At 51.0% G+C, this 17,575-nt stretch overlaps 1 long non-coding RNA gene across 1 annotated transcript in view; it reads left to right on the plus strand.

The window, feature by feature from the left end:
- LOC144936719 (uncharacterized) overlaps nucleotides 1–8,223 on the plus strand; it is a 115,776-nt gene extending 107,553 nt beyond the window's left edge. The window contains exons 2-3 of the long non-coding RNA XR_013637451.1: nucleotides 4,102–4,337; nucleotides 7,936–8,223. This is a non-coding gene — a long non-coding RNA (uncharacterized LOC144936719). The remainder of the gene's footprint in view (nucleotides 1–4,101; nucleotides 4,338–7,935) is intronic.
- The last annotated feature ends 9,352 nt before the right edge of the window (nucleotides 8,224–17,575 follow it).

Here is a 17,575-nt window from a genome sequence, read left to right on the forward strand (position 1 = left end):
ACATAGGTATACCACCGCAGTTGTGAAATTGGCAGGTGGCGTGTGGTGAGGTTAACATGCAGGCATCTTGCAAGACCTCCGGCTAGCGTGGAATAGTAGACCAAAATACCCTGTAGATGCATGACATTGGAGGCCCTTTCGCCAGCGGTGGTGTTAGGGAGCAATTGCAGAGCTGCGCCTTTAGCTTTTACACGACAACCCACGTCACCGAGCAATTCGCCTCTCTTCACGATCTCTCTGCACGCATTGCCCGAAACGTCCCCGAAGAAATAATCGTTTTACTTTTGTAGGGCCGTTTAATTGACGAGTGTGTTCCGTTTGTTCTTTGTGCCTTTTGAATGGGTTCAGTCCTCGCCTAGGTCAGCTCGACCTGAAACCTCTCCCAGACGCTCCCAGCCAAAGCGTCTGTCGCGTAACGAGGAGAAAGAGATTACTCAGTCGTAAAGTCGATCATTTCCACCGAGTTAACGCCAGAAGCAGTTAGCTGGGTGCATCGCTGATATGGCCGAGCAGTAGATTGCGCTTGTGTCGCTTGTTACAGAGATTCTTCTTTTTACGATTCGAATTGAGTGGCCTTCACAGTTAATACTGAGGGCGTCACGGTGGTGAGATGTTAACTACCTCGCCTGGTATACGGGATGTCACGGGTTCGATCACGACCCTGACGCCTGTATATTTGTAGTTTTCGTGTCTCTCTCTCGCCGTGGATTTGTCTCCCGGTCCTCCGTTTTTTTTTATTTCCCTCCACATTTATAATCAACGTGCGTTAAGAGTGTTTGGATGTTATAAATTTCCACGCGATAAGCCACTTCGTTGAGCTATCTTTTGTGGGCAGTTCGCTTGCAAACAGGAGCTATATAGCTCAGTGCGCCTTACTTGGTAAAATAAAATACATCGTTTAGTTCATACCAGTAGCAAAAATATAATAATTGTTTTTTTACCCTTTTACCTAGCAACAAAACTGACACCTTTTTTAGAAGGAGTCATGTTTACATAGACCACAATACCTGCAGTCGGAATGCAAACAAAAAACACAACTCTGATAATGTATGCACTGTCCTTGAAATTGATTGGTCCACACCCGAGACAGCTTTCCTTAGAGCCTTGTCTCACATGGTGTTGGACCAGATGACGCCAAAAGGCGCACAACTCATAGTTTAGTTTATGTATCATATGCACTGCCTACTTCAGTCGAAAGAGAGTAGTATAGGCTACTGTGTTCTCGGGTTATGTTGCCAAAAATATTTTTTTAGCAATTCGTTTTTTTGAAATACGTTTTTTTTTTACCCTATTTGAAGAACAAAAAATGCCCAAAATGTTACTCAAAGGAGGAAGAAACTCAAAGCAACGTTATCTAGCTGTGGATTGACCAAGGCTGATGATGAATTGGTATTAGAAGTTGGGTTGGTGGTCGCCCGATATTGAGTTATTGGGATAGAGGTTGCATTTGTGTAATCGAATTTGTACGTTTGTAGGTATTGCAATTACCATTCTTTATGGTTATGATTGTTCTTGTATTTTTGTAGGTGTTTAAAAAGTTCGAATCAGTTAATTGTCGTTGTTTCTTGTCTGATGTTGTTTAGTGTTAATATTATTCATTTCTCACTTTAAATAGTACAGTTGCAAAGTTCACTATTTTAATTACATTGTTGTTCGTAAGAAAAAGCGTTGAGAATTATTTTGTTAGCTTTTGTTGATTTGCTCATACCATAAAACCTTGCTTTGCGGTGGCGGAAATGTTTTTGTATTATAAATAAATAAATTACAAACTTGTATGCTACTCAAATGATAAAAAGTTTACAAATTAAATTCCACGTGGAAGCTCGTGCCAGCGAGCAGTGCATCACCCTGCGTCAGAGGACAACCCCGGAAGATGACGTCACAAAACGACTGCTCCGGGTTGCGCTGCGCGTGATAATGCACGTGGCCGCCTGTAATCCAGCGGTCGAGGCAGCGAGGGTTGGTGGACCACACACAGATGGGGTGCCGTTAACCCTGGCTCGCCAGGGAAATGCAATGCAGCAAAGTGTGGACTAATCACCATCTGTTCCATCTGATAAAACAACAACAACAACAGAGCATCGCCCTTTCGCACGTGCGGGTATTTCTCGGGTTGCTTTGGTTTCCCGAGCACATGAACACGCTCATGAATTGACCGGTAACCCTTTTTTATACGTAGAGAACCGCAGAGCTTTGGTAACTATTGGTCGCGACGACTCGCTCGCGCTGCTGCTGTTGCTGCTGCTGCTGCCTTCATGCCGGTCTGTGGTTTATCGTAAAGTATACGACTCACGAACGTACGTGCCTATGTATGTTGAACTTCTTTCGCATCGCACCTAGCCAACTGTGCTAATCGGAGGTGCGTTGGAAAGACAATACGCACGTATCGACACAAAACAATAAAACCATAAGTCTTCCTCAAGCTCGCTTCGATGCATGCATCGTGAGCGTGAATAGCACATTTCAATCGTATTCTTTGGTTCTTTCGGTAAAGTCACGTAGGTATAAATAAAAAAAAACTTCAAATCTAGACATTTCTTCAATCGATTGATCGACGTATGGTCACTTGGCGATCGATCTAAGCTGCCCCCGAACTCCATCCACCCGACCGTCTCGTATGTATTGTTTTTTTTGCAAGGAGTTAGCTTCTATTTGTGAGGGCGGGTGGGGTGAGAAATGCACTCGTCTCTTGCTACTACCATGGACACTTGGCATTGGGGACCTCACAATTCTGCTGCTGCTTCTGCTGCTGATCACGATGACGGCAATGATTACGATTTTCACAAACCGTGGCCGTGACCCACCAACCCTAGCGTCTCAAAAGTGGCTCGGCACAGTTGCAGAGGCGTTCGCCGCCGCTACAACCACAAGCACCACCACCACCACCACGCCCGTCTTTCCGTCTTTGTACCCCCCCCCCTCCCACAAATCCCCCCCTCCCGCCCCCCACATTGCCGCACCTCACACAGACGGTGACAATGATTTATGCGCTTAATCACTCGGCCGCTGCGCGCTGTTTTATTGTTCGCGTTTACTTTGCCCGCTCGCTCGCCCTCCCTCCCTCCATCTCTCTCTGACCCCACGCGCGCTTGCCTCTTGTATCCCTTCACTCGAGCGGCGTGAAATAAAATAATAAACCGCAGGACGCGGACGCGCGCGAGTCACGATGACGATGACGACCACGACGACGAGGAGGACAATCACAACAACAACTGCATTAATGCGGCTCGTACCCCACCCCCTATTAGAGCGGCACCGGCGGACAGGTACAGGACGACGAGATGGGTGGGTCGGGGTAGTCGGCACCGTCTCGTCTCTTCTCTCAATGCTCGTCTCTTCGCTCGCTCCTCTCTCTCACTCACTCTCTTGCTGCTCACTCTCTCTCTCTCTCACTCTCTCTCACTCACTCTCTTGCTGCTCTCTCGCTCCTCACGAACTCGTCGCCCACACGCCGCCACCCCTACGTTGACATATCACGGGGCGCAGAGGACACGCTCCGTGACGGCTACGGCGGTGGTAGTTGAATCTAATAATAATAATAATAGCGACGACGTTGACTCTTGACCGCGTCGCTGTCGTAAGGCGATGGCCGAGAGATGTTCAGATTGTAAGACAAATAATAAATAATAAATACAAAGATGACATTTGGAAGGGCAGCGATGCGTCCACGACGTGGGAGGTTCATATTAATACCGGTGGGGGTGTGGGGGGGGGTGGATCGCCCCCCCCCCACCCCCTCCTCCTCCCCCATTTGTTAACAAATTTATTTCTTTTTTACCAGGACGCTACCCTGAGATGGGACATCTCGATCGCAATCGTCGCCCATGGTGTGTTTCGTCACTAGCGCGATGGCAAAGCAAAATAAATTGTTTTTCGCAAACACGAAGCCGTTGACCGCGCAAAAGGAGCGCTGTTATTTGCTCTGTCGAGCGGGACAAAGGTGTGCGGATCTGCACGGTGTAGCAACGACAGGGAGTCGTGAATACCACCATGGCACCCACCCACCCCCCACCCAACCCAACCCCGTGACCAATCCCACAAAACACCTCGTGCCCACCGAGCGTTCACATCTGTCTGTCTACTCTCGTCTCTTGTCGGCAGTGCCTGGCCACTCACCCGCAGGATCAAGGTCGGCTTCCTCACGCCGTGTCTGAGTTGGTGGAAGAAGGAGGGGGGGGTGAGGGTGGTGTGTTTGACCATACTTCACCCACGCTTGGGTCAGTGCGGATTGTTGGGGAAGATCGACGGAGAGAGACGCTCGCCACGGAAGCTGTCGACTGCCCGCCGATGTCGTCCGTGGCCTGGGATCGACCTCGGGGTCAACTGGCTGGCGCGCGGTGAGTTCGTGCGACACCGCTCGCTGCACGCCCTCCAGGCCGTGACAGTCACTTGTGTGTATGTACACGTGCGTTGAACTTCTTTCGCGCCGTACGTAGCCAACCGTGCCAATCGGAGTGGTGTTTTCACTAATGTGATGAAAAATCGCGTTCGGCTGAGAGTGCTGGCGGCGACACTTTGAGGTCGTCGCGTGTTAGAGCAGCAGCAGCAGCAGCAGCAGCAGCCCCGCTGGTTACTTGCAACACCCAAGGCAAAGATCCCCCGTATAGCCGTCAATTACTCTTGGGGCAAGTGCTGTTAACGAGGAGTACCTATGAAGGCAGGTTCGGCACACGGGGGGGGGTGGGGGGTGTGACCAACACCACGCCTGGCCGCCTTTGTCTCCCTATTGACGATGTTTGCACATCACACGAGGTACTGGCTGAGTCGACCTAGCGGAGACCCAACACCGGTTAAGATAATCGTCGCTTGATGTCGGTGGCCGTGAGCGGGTTATCGAACTCCACACCGCCGTGTTCGTAGTCTGAGCGCGCTAACCGCTACACCACCGCTCCCTAGACCACCACCCACCTCAGCACCCCCCCCCCAACCCCGCCCTCCCCCCCATCACCGACCTCCCCCCCCCCCGCCCGCACTAAAATGATTCGCGGCATCTGTTTCTGAAACTGCGTGCGTCAATTCGCCGACATCATCGCTGGCTCAGGGGCGCGCGCGCGCGTTCATTACTGCCTCGCGGGGGGTGTGGGGGGGTGTAAGGGGTGCGTCCTTGGGTGCATGACTCGGGTGTCTGTCCCGACACCCACTGAACGAGCAGAGTTGGTGTGGTGGGTTTGGGGGGTGGTGGGGGGGATCGTGGGGCGGGAGGGTGAGGAGCTTGGGGCTGGGTGTTTTTGTTGGAGCGGTGCACAAGGGAGCAGGAGATCGCGACCCGCTGCTGGTGGTGCGATAGAGATTTGAAAGTGCGAGTGTTGCGTGCGCGCGATGTGCTTTTGTGTGCGCGCGCCCTGTCGCAGAGATGGGTCGCGCCAGAGAGCGGTGGCGCAGTGGTTGGCGCACTGCGCTCCCGACACAGCGAGCCGAGTTCAATTTCTCGCACACGACCAAAAAACAGCGGGGGATATTTGAACCGGTCCCTCGGCCTCCCCTAGGTCGGCTCGGCCTGAAATTAATACCTGGTGCTGTGTACAAACATCAGCGCTGGGGATACAAAGGCTGCGTGTACAAACATCAGCGCTGGGGATACAAAGGCTGCCGGATGAGGTTGCTGGCGACGTCATCCCGCGAACAGCACTTGCCCCAACAGTCTATTGAGGCTATACGGGGGGTCTTTGTGTGTGTTTGTGTTGTGCGTTGTGTTGGAGGGAGGGGTTATTAGAGTGTGTGAGTTGGTTGTCTTAGCACTGTCGCTTACCAAACTTCTAGCACGTGCTGTTTGTTTCCGCACTTAATTTGATGAATTAAATGGTATCACTTCGAATGCTGTGCTACCAGAACACGTCAGTTCTGAGGCCGAGCCGGTGGTGATAGCGCTGCTACGCCACCCCCCTTCTGTGTGAAACAGCGCCCACTTGAATTACAAGGCTCCTGGTATACGGGACGTCGTGGGTTCTATCCCGACCCTTACGCCTCTTGTATATTTTGAGTTTGCGTGTCTCTCTTTCTCTCTTTCCCCGTGCATTTTTCTCCGGGTCCTCCACATTTATAATCAACGTCACGCGTTTAGAGTGTTTGGCTGCTATAAATATCCACGCTATAATCCACTTCGTTGAGTTATCATTTGTGGGAAGTTCGCTTCCGAAAATGAGCTACATAGCTCAGTGTGCCTGAGCTGGTAATATTTAAAAAAAACTTTAGTTCATACGGGACGTCGTCGGTTCGATCCCGACCCTGACGCCTGTTGTATAGTTTGAGTTTGCGTGTCCCTCTCTCTGTCTCTCCCGGCAGTTGTGTGGATTTTTCTCAGGGACCTCCGTTTTTTTCCCATCCACATTTAGAATGAACGTGCGTTGAGAATATTTGTCTGCTGCCTATAAATCTCGACACGATGATAAGCCACTTCGATAAGCTATCATTTGTGATCGGCAGGTCACTTCTGAAAGAAAAAAAAACAGCTGTATAGCTCAGTGTGCCTAACCGGTTTTATATTTGTATTATTGTATTATTTCCCTTCTACGTGACTTTACCGAAAGAACCAAGAATAAAAATAAAAGTAGTTAAAAGTCGAGTTAAAATGTTCGTCCTGAAGCGGGGCTGATGGAAATGCGCTGCTACACCAAGCCCTGCTCTACGCGAAAAAGCGCCCACTTGAATTAGTTCAAGTTCAAGTTCATTTATTAGTTCAAGTTCATTTATTAGGTATAGCCATGTGAGCCATTCGGCTCTTGAATTGGGTGCTACCGCAACAAACAAAAAAACAAAAACATGAACCAAAAAACATCTTAAAGTGAATATGTGACTAAGTGCAAACAGAAAATCCAAGAAAAAACAGCTAAATATTGCAGAAAAAACACCGTACATCAACGCTGTGTGCAAAACTCCCAGTGGGATGCAAGTCAAACAACAACAACAACCACAAGACAACTTAGATTAAGGCCATCAGTCTAGCTCTGTACTACAACAAACAAACATGGCCAAACCAATACACTTGAATTAGAGTGCATCTAAAATGTAGCTCAGTGGTGTCCGCTTCCGCGGTGCGAACAGCACTCTCCACAACAGTCGGTTGAAGCTATACGCGGCGTATTTGTCGTTGAATATTGATACAAGGCGTTTGTCAGGAAACAACTGACAGATCAGAGTATTCGCGTAGCTCTTTCACTCGTCTGTCTGTGTTCATTAAAATAACATTCTAGGGTACATCTATATCATCTTAAACGTTTTCTTTTGAGCATTTTGTGCAAATGATCACATTGACGCGCGCTAATTATGTACTATTGCTATGGTAGTTTCGCTTTTATTTAGACGAGCAACATTCACCAAGTGCGTTTTTAGTCGGATCCAATGTAACTCACTCGGAGCAACGCAGTGTGTCTCCCCCTCTCTTTTCATCTCTCCCTGTTTCTCTCTGTCTCTCCCTTTCTCTGTCTCTCCCTCTCTCATGAGCCGCCTTTTGGGGGACATCTTCAGAATCTGCGGGTGCCGTTCTACAACAGCAGCTTCGTATATGGGGTGCCTTACCTGGCCAACAAGAGCCATGACCACGCCAACTTCGCCTGTGCTCAAGGGAAGATGGCTATGTACAGAACGAGGAAAAAGATGATGCAAGTTGATGCTGACGGCTGCTCTGTGCTTCCAGTGTTCAGGGGCCTGCTTAAGGCGCGGCTCCGGCTGGAGCACGCGTACCACACACATGTCGGTGATGTGCAGCGCGCAGAGGTGTGGACTCGAGTCATGTGACTTGGACTCGAGTCAGACTCGAGTCATGAATTTGATGACTTGCGACTCGACTTGGACTTGCATAACAATGACTTTGTCCCACCTATGAGATGTGGACTCGAGTCATGTGACTTGGACTCGAGTCAGACTCGAGTCATGAATTTGATGACTTGCGACTCGACTTGGACTTGCATAACAATGACTTTGTCCCACCTCTGGCAGCGCGTCTTCTTCAAACGCTGGGGAGCCGGAAAAGCCCCTCTCTGTACCAGCGTGGACGGCACCCTCAAGTTCACCTTCTGAAGCGCTCGCTCGTCACCGTGGCGTGCACGATGACCACCACCACCTCCACCACGTGACTTTTCTTTCGTGTTGTGCGCGGTACATTTGGCGCCACAGCGCGTGGATCTGTAGCGTTTGTTTATTTGTGTTGCTGGTGACTTTGTGTATTTCGTGTCGGAATCACCTCCAGTGCTGTTGCTGCTGGCTGCAATAAAATGTGTTTTAAAGCCAAAAGTCTACCCCCTCTCGCCCTACTCTATCTCTATGTTCCTCCTGTTTTGTATGTAATGTTTGTAACTGCGACAAGTGCTGCATCTGCACCCACAACTGCTCGCAGTATCATGGCCTCCGACGGGTAGCTCATATCTGCATGCAGAGCTCTTCTGCGACCGAGCACACGGCCTCATCCAGCGCCCACTGCTCCATGAAGGCCGGAACGGCGTGGGTCAGCTGCGCATGACGGAACTCCAGCCCACACACCCTGACACGGACCAGAGCACGGAAGATGCCCAGGCTGCTGGCCCGACGTCTCTTCCCTCTCTCTGTGTCTTCCCGTCTAACTCTGTCTCTCTCTTTCTGTCTCTCTCCCCCTCTCTCTCCATGTCTTTCTCTCTCTCTCTCTCGTGGTAATGACATTTGGGGCGAGTTGAATAAGTTAGGCTCAGCGTATTTTTCAATCCAAGGTCTCTCGGCGAGTTGCGATGGTGCAAAAGAAGCTTAAAAAAACACAAACTTCTAACAAAATAAACTCATTATTTCGTGTTCCTTTAAAGATGAAGAAAATTTACCCCCCGCCCCCGCCTGCGCCCCCCACCCTTCCCCCTCGGCCCTCACGCCCCCAGTGAGCTTATAGCAACAAACATCGCACGCGGATATATTCAAGTGGAATGTTTTGGTTATATATCGTTACTTCTCTATATACTGCTGGATGGAGCATAACAATGATTAGACATGCTCTATTCACTGCTGGCTCAACGGACTATCATAATCATCATCAGCATCATGATCGTTGGTGGTGTGTTTATCGCCCATTGCTTATTCACTGCTGGATGATAGATTGCGTGCGGTGCCGACCTTTATAGGTGCTCTCTCACAGCACTTGTCCCAACAGTCGTTTAGGCTATACGGGGGATATTTATCTTTAGTGTGTTTAAAAGGTGGGGCGGTGGCCTAGTGGTTAGCGCGCTGCGCAACGAATCCGACAACCCGTGTTCGATTGCAGCTCACGGCCAACACCAGCGACGATTATCTGAACCGGTCCCGGGACTCCCCTAGGTCGACTCAGCCTCCAACAAGTACCCGGTGCAAATGTGGTAAACATCGCCAGCAGGGAGACAAAGGCGGCCGGGCGTCGTGCCTGTCTTTATAGAGGATCGCTCACAGCACTTCCCCCAACAATCGGGTAAGGCTGTACGAGTGGGTGGGTGGGGGGGGGAGGTATTTGTCTTTTGAAAAGGCAACGATGCTCTACCTGCAGATTGTCAATGCCCACAGCTTGCGGACCACTCGAAACGTTGCCAGCTCTGGTCAGGGGGGTCTGTCCGTGTAATCGCCGCACTCGCCCTCTCTCCCTCCCCCCCTACCTTCGTGCACGGCACAATGTGACAGGTGTTTGCACAGGTACAAGCTTGGCCTTTGCCAAAGCAGTCTGGCTTCATTCGCTCTCGGCGTCGTCTGCCACGGACGGACACCGATCATCGACAGAGAGTCGCTTCGTGCCCCGCCACGCTCCGCCGTTCAATTAAAATGCCCGTGAACGCGCTTCGTGTTTCTGTTCCCCTGACGACCCCGGCCGCCACGTGTTGATACATGTTGATTGTCTCACGTGATTGGCACGCACGCGGACAGACCGATCGCGCGTGCGTGTGGTGTGGGCGGATAGAGCGCTGCGCTACGAACACGGCGACTCAAGTTTCAAGTTTTTTTTTTTAATTTATTTGGTATAGCCCTGTGAGCCACGCGGCTCTTAAGTCGGGTGCAACCGCAACAAACAAAATGTTAACACAGAACATCTTAAAGCGACGAAGCGTAACAGAAACATCCTGGAATAAACCAGCAAATATAAAAAAAACTTATTAAAACGCTGTGTGCAAAAATCCCATTGTGGTGCAGGTCAACACAAAAAACCATGAGTTCGATTCCCACCACCAGAAATGAATATCTGAACTAATTTCTGGGCCTCCTCTGGGTCGGCTCGGCCTCAAACGAGTACCCGTTGCGGAGCGTAAACATCGCCACTCGGGAGACAAAGGCGGCTGTGCGTGGTGCCGGCCACCCACCCCTTTCCCCAGCAGATTGTGAAGGCTACACGGGGGATCTTTGTCTTGTTTAAACCCATTGTAAAGGACCGTTGGCCGATACGTCGCCAATTAAACACTGGTCAACAAAAAAACATTTATTTTTGGCCTGGACTTTAGCAACTGTTTTAGACTAATTTCAGGGTGCTGATTCCAAATCTGATCTCAGATTTGCTCTATCACATCATTGTTATGCTATCGGCATACCCCATTTTCATTGATTTTACCCGAAATTAACTCTGTCACTTATGATTGCAAGTTGTTGCGAGTCAGTGACTGCTTTAGTGTTAAAATATGATGCTGTCTTTTTAGGATAGTGTGTTTATAATATCATTTTATGTAGATATCCACATTTATTTAATATTTTTCTTCTGCAGTTTTTATTGAAAATGCAATATTTGATATCTCAAAAACCTGATGTGATAGACAAAAAACTGATGCCAGATTTGGAATCAGCATCCCAAAATTACCTTAAAACCGTTGGAATACCTTATGCCAGAAAAAGCGTGTTGACCAGTGTTATTTTGTGCGTTCTTCCCGCTCTGTATGGATTGTCGAACTTCTTTCGCACCCTGCGTGTTGTTGGCGATTGTGTTGAGCTACGGATGTAGGTATGGTGCCTCCGTCTCCACCGAAAAAATACAATTAGCAGAAATACCCTCCTCCTGCTGGGTTCGTCCGCATGTGCTTTGTTACCTAAGGCAGTGAATAAACAACAACAAACAGATCAGCAGCAGAAATAACAACAACAACACGACCTTCATTTTGTTTTACAATTTCTCCAAAGAAGGTGATACAGAGATCAGGACAAAGACTCAGATCCCCCGTATAGCCTGTAACAGACTGTTGGGGCAAGTGCTGTTAGCGAGCACCTATGAAGGCCAGAACTGCACGCGAGGGGGTGGCTGGCCAGCACCGCGCCCGGCCGCCTTTGTCTCCCTAGCGGCGATATTTACACACCGTATCAGGTACTCATTTGAGGTTGAGTCGACCTAGGGGAGTCTCAAGACCGGTTCAGATAATCGTCACTGGTGTTTTCCGTGAACGGGAATCGAACTCGGGTTGGCGGGTTCGTAGGACAGTGCGCTAACCATTACACTACCGCTTCCCCTACACACGCAGACACCCTCCCACACACACGCGCGCGCGTGTACACACAAGCACGAAAAAAACGAACACACTATCACACAAGCGCACGATTCAGGAGACCCAGAATCTCTGGGGATGACTTCAGCAGCGTGTCTCTTTCTCTCCCCCGTGGTCGCGTGGATTTTTCTCCGGTTTGCACGGTTTTTCACCTCCACATTTAGAGTCGACATGCGTTCAGATTATTTTTTTGGCTGCTATGCATTTCCACGAGATGAACCACTTCATTGGGGTATTTGTGGCCAGGTCGCTTCTGAAATAGAGCTATATAGGTCAGTGGGCCTTACGTGGTAAAATAAAAAATATATAAATAGTTTAATAGTTTAAATGCGATGAAAACGATTTAAAAAATAAGATATGCCTTACCTAACCCCCCCCCCCCTCTCTCTCTCTCTGTGGACGGCACCCTCATGTTCACCTTGTGAAGCGCTCGCTCGTCACCGTGGCGTGCGCGATGACCACCACCACCACGTGGCTTTTATTTCGTGTTGTGCGCGGTGCTTTTCATTTGTTTGCCGTTGACTGTGTATTTCATATCGAAATCGCCTCCAGTGCTGTTGCTGCTGACGGCAATAAAAGTTGTTTAAAAGTAAAAAGTCTCCCACGCTTTCCCATTTGTATCTCTCTTTCCCAATCCCTCGGTGTCTTTCTGGCCCTGCCTGTTACTCTTGCGCCCTCTCTCCCTCTGGCTCCGGCTGGAGCACGCATACCACACACATGTTGGTGATGTGCACGTCTTCTTCGAACGCTGGGGAGCCGGAAAAGCCCTCTGTACCAGCGTGGACGGCACCCTCGTGTTCACCTTCTGAAGCGCTCGCTCGTCACTGTGGCGTGCGCGATGACCACCACCACGTGACTTTTCTTTCGTGTTGTGCGCGGTGCTTTTAGCGCCACAGCGCGTGGATTTGTAGCGTTTATTTTCATTTGTTTGCTGGTAACTTTGTGTATTTCATATCGAAATCGCCTCCAGTGCTTTTGCTACAGTCAAAAAAGTATCTCCCTCTGTGTGTGTCACTCTCTCTCTCTCTCTTCCTGTATCTCTCTCTCTCCCTGCCACCTACCACCTTCTCCCAATCCTTGAAATATGTGCGTACGTATGTTGAAACTTCTTTCGCACCGTACGTAGCCAAACGTACTCATCGGAGGTGCGGAAAAAGGAGAACAAACGAAACGCAAAAAATATATACACGTGAATTTTCTCACATGCCTCCACGTGCAGTCAGCGGTGGAGCTGTCGTGTGTGCAGGCGGTGCAACTGCACATGCGCATCACCAACCCGAAGGGACGTCGCGTCGGGGAGGGGAGGGGGGATAGAAAACTGATGGACTGATGTGGAACGGGAGGATGTGGAGCTGATTGGACTTTCCAATGACCGGTACCAGCGGTGTCAAGATCGGCCTCTGTGGAGTAGGAGGCTCTTGAAGGACGATACTTGCTCTTGGGGCAGTTGGGGGGCAGTCGCCGTCCAGCAACAACGGAGGGCAGCGGAACGACGCACGCAACAAGTTTTCAAGTTTCAAGTTTCATTAATTAGGTATCGCCCTGTGAGCCATGCGGCTCTTGAGTCGGGTGCAACCGCAACAAACTAAATATGAACAGAGAACATCTTAAAGCGACGACGCGCAACAGAAACATCCTGGATAAACCAGAACATTTTCCAGAAGAAAAAAAACACCGTATTACAACGCTACAACGAGCGGAACGCCGGGCGGATGAAACGCAGAGATGGTTGGCAGAGTAGGGAGCACAGTTCGTGCATCTGTCAGTCATCCGAGTTAGTCAACCCGGGACAGCTGGCTCTGTGCCGTGACCTCCGCACAGCAGCGGGCTTTCGACGCTTCACTTGAAGGACCTCAAAAGTTCAAAAGTGCACCTAGCCTGGCACAAGCGCCGTGGTGACGTCACCGCCACTTAGTGGTGAACGGAGGTTGTTGTTTTTCTTATTCGCGGGAGAGGGGCGGGGGTCTGGTAGGGAGGCGCCGTGCTGCATGTTGGTTCGAGGGGGGCGGGCGTTGAACAGCCCCCCCCCCCCACGCTTTACCGTTTCATCCCCCCCTTTGCCAGCCCCGCCCCCCCCCCCCACAAAAACCACGTGGGGCCACCGCGTCCACGTGGGGCCGCGCGCTTCTCTCTCCCTGGGTGGCACAGCGAACAGCGATCGCTCAGTGTCTCGCAACGCTACACACGGCGGGGTGGCGGAGAGGGTGGGGGCTTGAAGGAGGTGGGGATAAACAGACCCCCACCAATCAGCCCCCCTCCAATGAAATATAATAACTAAAGGATCGTTGTGTTGGCAATACCACAAAAAATTCGTATTGATGAATGTATCTTTGTGTGTGTGTGTGTCTAAGTAGTGCGACTCAGCCTCAAATGGGTACTTGTTGCGATGTGTAAACATTGCCACTGGGGAGACAAAGGCGGCCGGGCGTGGTGTTGGCCTACCGCCTCCTCGTGTGCTCTGCCGGCCTTAATAGGTGATCGCAAACAGCACTTGCCCCAACAGTCTGCTAAGGCTCTCTGGGGGATCGGTGGCTACGTGGTTTGCGCGCTGCGCTACGAACCCGGAGACCCAAGTTCGATTCCCACTCTCGGCAACCATTACCAGTGACGATTATCTCAATGGGCCCTGGGCCTCCGCTAGGTCGACTCCGCCTAAAATGAGTACCTGCTGTGATGTGTAAACGTCGCCACTCGGGTTACAAAGGTGGCCGGGCGTGGGGTGCTGATTGCACCACTCCCTCGTGGCGGGCATAATAGGCGCTCGCTAAAAGCACTTGACCCAACATCATGTGTAGGCTACACGGGGTACATTTGGCTTTGTGTGTGGGGGGCGATGGTGGAGGGACGGGGAGGGGCTACGTCCAGCAGCGGCGATGCCTTCAAACACTACGACAAGCATCATAATCATAAAAAACGATTGAGTTAGATCGCGTAAATATACGCGTGTCGTTAATCCACCACCACCCGACACAGCCAAATTAGTGAGGTGTGTCACTTAGACAAAGTCGTTGTTACTTCAGCACACCGGTGTGTTGGAGAGCAAACCCAGAACATTTTCAATTTTAGCACCGTGACGTTTCGCTGGTGATTACATCAACCAGGTAAAGTCACGTAGGTGAAAAAAAAAGAATGAAATAAAATAAATTCGTTTTCATTTTTATTCTTATTTATTATTCTTTTTTCTTCACCTACGTGACTTTACCGAAAGAACCAAAGAGTATGGATCCTTGCAGTCACGAAAACTTCAAATCTAGAATTACATCAACCAGCTTCATCAGGAGATGTGCCAGATCCTTAACTTACGCTAACCGCGATGCGCGTGTAGTCTTCTCATCCACTCCCATCGCAATGTTTCAACCCCTTTAAACAGCACCCGTAATCGTCCCCGCTCCGAGCACGAACCTCCTCAGCCCCCCTCGCCCCCCCCCCCCAATCCATTGCGCCCCTCTCCACCCACAGCCCCGCCCCTCCCCCCATTCAAAGCCACCGACTCCCTCGACAAGGGCTTTAATCGGCGTGAGCTACAGCTCAATAACAACACAAAACATTGAAGTAACGGAGTGGGGAGGACGGGGGAGGGCACAACGGTGGGTATCACAACGTTCCGTAACAACGCAATTACAGCAACAACAACAACAACAGTAATGAGAGGAGAAGGGGGGGGGAGAGATAACGAAACGCAACCCCGAAGTTTATGCAAGATTTGTGGTGTCGTCGTGAAGCTCATTAAGAAGCTGCTTCGTGTTACGAGAAGTCGCGATACTTTCCAGTGAAGCGGCGGGAGATGGGGGGGGGGGGTGGAAAGAGTAAATAAATAAATAAGGGTTAATGAGTTCCCAGAGGTGCAAAAGGAGAGGGGGGGGGGCTGATTTCCATCCACAAGGCGCTAATGTCTCCTCTGCGCCTTAGAAGCTTGGAGCGCGCGCGTGTGTGAGTGGGACATCACAAAGACAAATATCCCTCCCTCCCCGTGTAGCCTTTACAGACTGTTGGGGCAAGTGCTGTGAGCGAGCACCTTTGAAGGCCGGGAAAGGGCACGATTTTCCGTCCAGCACCGAGTAAACAACGTGCTGTAAACGACGACGACGACGACGATGACGATGAAGAGGTTCGTCCATTGAACCAGCAGTGGATAGAGCAGGCTGAGATATTGCTTCCTGGTGAGCAAACGAACGAACGCATGCAGGCACACGTGGGATACGTAAACATTCCGCCTGCAAACATAAAGATCCCCCGTATAGCCTTAACAGACCTGTAGGGGCAAGTGCTGTTAGTGAGCACCTATGAAGGCCGGCACAGCACACGAGGGGCTGGGTGGCCAACACCACGCTTGGCCGCCTTTGTCTCTCTAGTGGCGATGTTTGCACATCGCACCGGGTACTCATTTAAGGCTGAGTCGACCTAGGGGAGGCCCACGACCGGTTCAGATAATAATCGCCACCGGTATTGGCCGTGAGCGGGAATCAAACTCGGGTTGCCTGGTTAGTAGCGCAGCGTAGCGCTAACCGCTACACCCACCGCTCCCGGCCGGCACATACAGACACATACAACAACAACAACCGCCATTCGCCACTAAGTGGCGGTGACGTCACCACGACGCTTGTGCCAGGCCAAGTGCACCTTGAGGCCACGTGAAGTGTCGAACGCCCGCTGGCAGGAGGTCACGGGGCAGACCCAGAAGGTGCCACGGGTCGACTGACCGAGATGACCGAGATGACTGGCTGATGCACCACCTTTGCCCCCTACTGTACCAACTTGCTGTGCTTTAGCCACCCGGCGTTCCGCTCGTTGTTGTGAGCGTCGCTCCTCCGCCCCTCGTTGTTGTTGTAGGGCGACTGCCTCCAACTGCCCAGTAGCGTCCTTCACGAGCCTCCTCCACTGAGGCCGATCTTGACACCGCTGGTACCAGTCATCGGCAAGTCCACTCAGCTCCACGTCCTCCTGTACCACATCACTCCATCTCTTCTCTAGCCCGTGCCGCGCCCCGCTTAGCCCCCTCGATCCGGCTGAACAAAAGCTGTTTAGGCATGCAGACACATACATACATACACCTACAGACACATACATACACATACAGACACATACATACATACACCTACAGACACATACATACACACACATACAGACACATACAGACACATACATACACATACATACACATACAGACATATACAAACACATACATACATACACCTACAGACACATACATGCATACATACACATACATACACATACATACACAAACATTCACATACATACAGACACGTGCTCATAAACAAACAAAGATGAAGACCCCTCGCCCCCCCCATATAGCCTTAACACGTTTGTTGGTGGTGGAGGTTATGGGGTAGGGAGAGGGGGGGGGGGTGTGGCAAGATTTGGGAGAGGCGGGGGGGGGGAGATGGAGGAAGGGGGGGGGGTGCAGCCCCCTGTCCCCCCCCTTGTCAAGGAAGGGAGTTCCACTGGTGAAAACTCAAACCTCGAGGGACGAGACCATGTGTGCTGATTTCAGTGTGGATCTGCCTCCGTTGGCAGTGGTTCCGCTCAGACGACGGCAACGGACGGGCCCTACAACAGAGGAATACACCGTAGAAGGGCCATTGACCGAAACGTCTATGTTCACATACGGATGTTATTCATCTGGAAATGGAATCTCCACTCGGGCCGCAGTGCTGGTCGTGCTCGCATACAGACCTCGCGGTCGTGTTTCTGGCGAGATGAAGGGGAAACCCGTTGCTCTTGAAGGCCGCCGGTTGCAGCGATCGGATCGAACGCCCCCCCCCCCCCCCATCTTCTTTGCATCTCTCTGTACTGCCACCTCCTCTCTCTGTACTGCCACCTCCTCTCTCTGTACTGCCACCTCCTCTCTCTGTACTGCCACCTCCTCCTCACACTCCTCTTCTCTGGACAAAGCTACGCGTGTGTCCGAGAGAGTGTGCGCGCCCGTGTGTGTGTGTCCGTGGGGTGAGTGTGCGTGTTGGTAGGTATGTCATGCTGTGTGTGTGTGTGTCCGTGGGGTGAGTGTGCGTGTTGGTAGGTATGTCATGCTGTGTGTGTGTGTGTCCGTGGGGTGAGTGTGCGTGTTGGTAGGTATGTCATGCTGTGTGTGTGTGTGTCCGTGGGGGTGAGTGTGCGTG

Source organism: Lampetra fluviatilis, chromosome 17 (genome assembly GCF_964198595.1).
Source record: "Lampetra fluviatilis chromosome 17, kcLamFluv1.1, whole genome shotgun sequence".
Lineage (NCBI taxonomy): Eukaryota > Metazoa > Chordata > Hyperoartia > Petromyzontiformes > Petromyzontidae > Lampetra > Lampetra fluviatilis.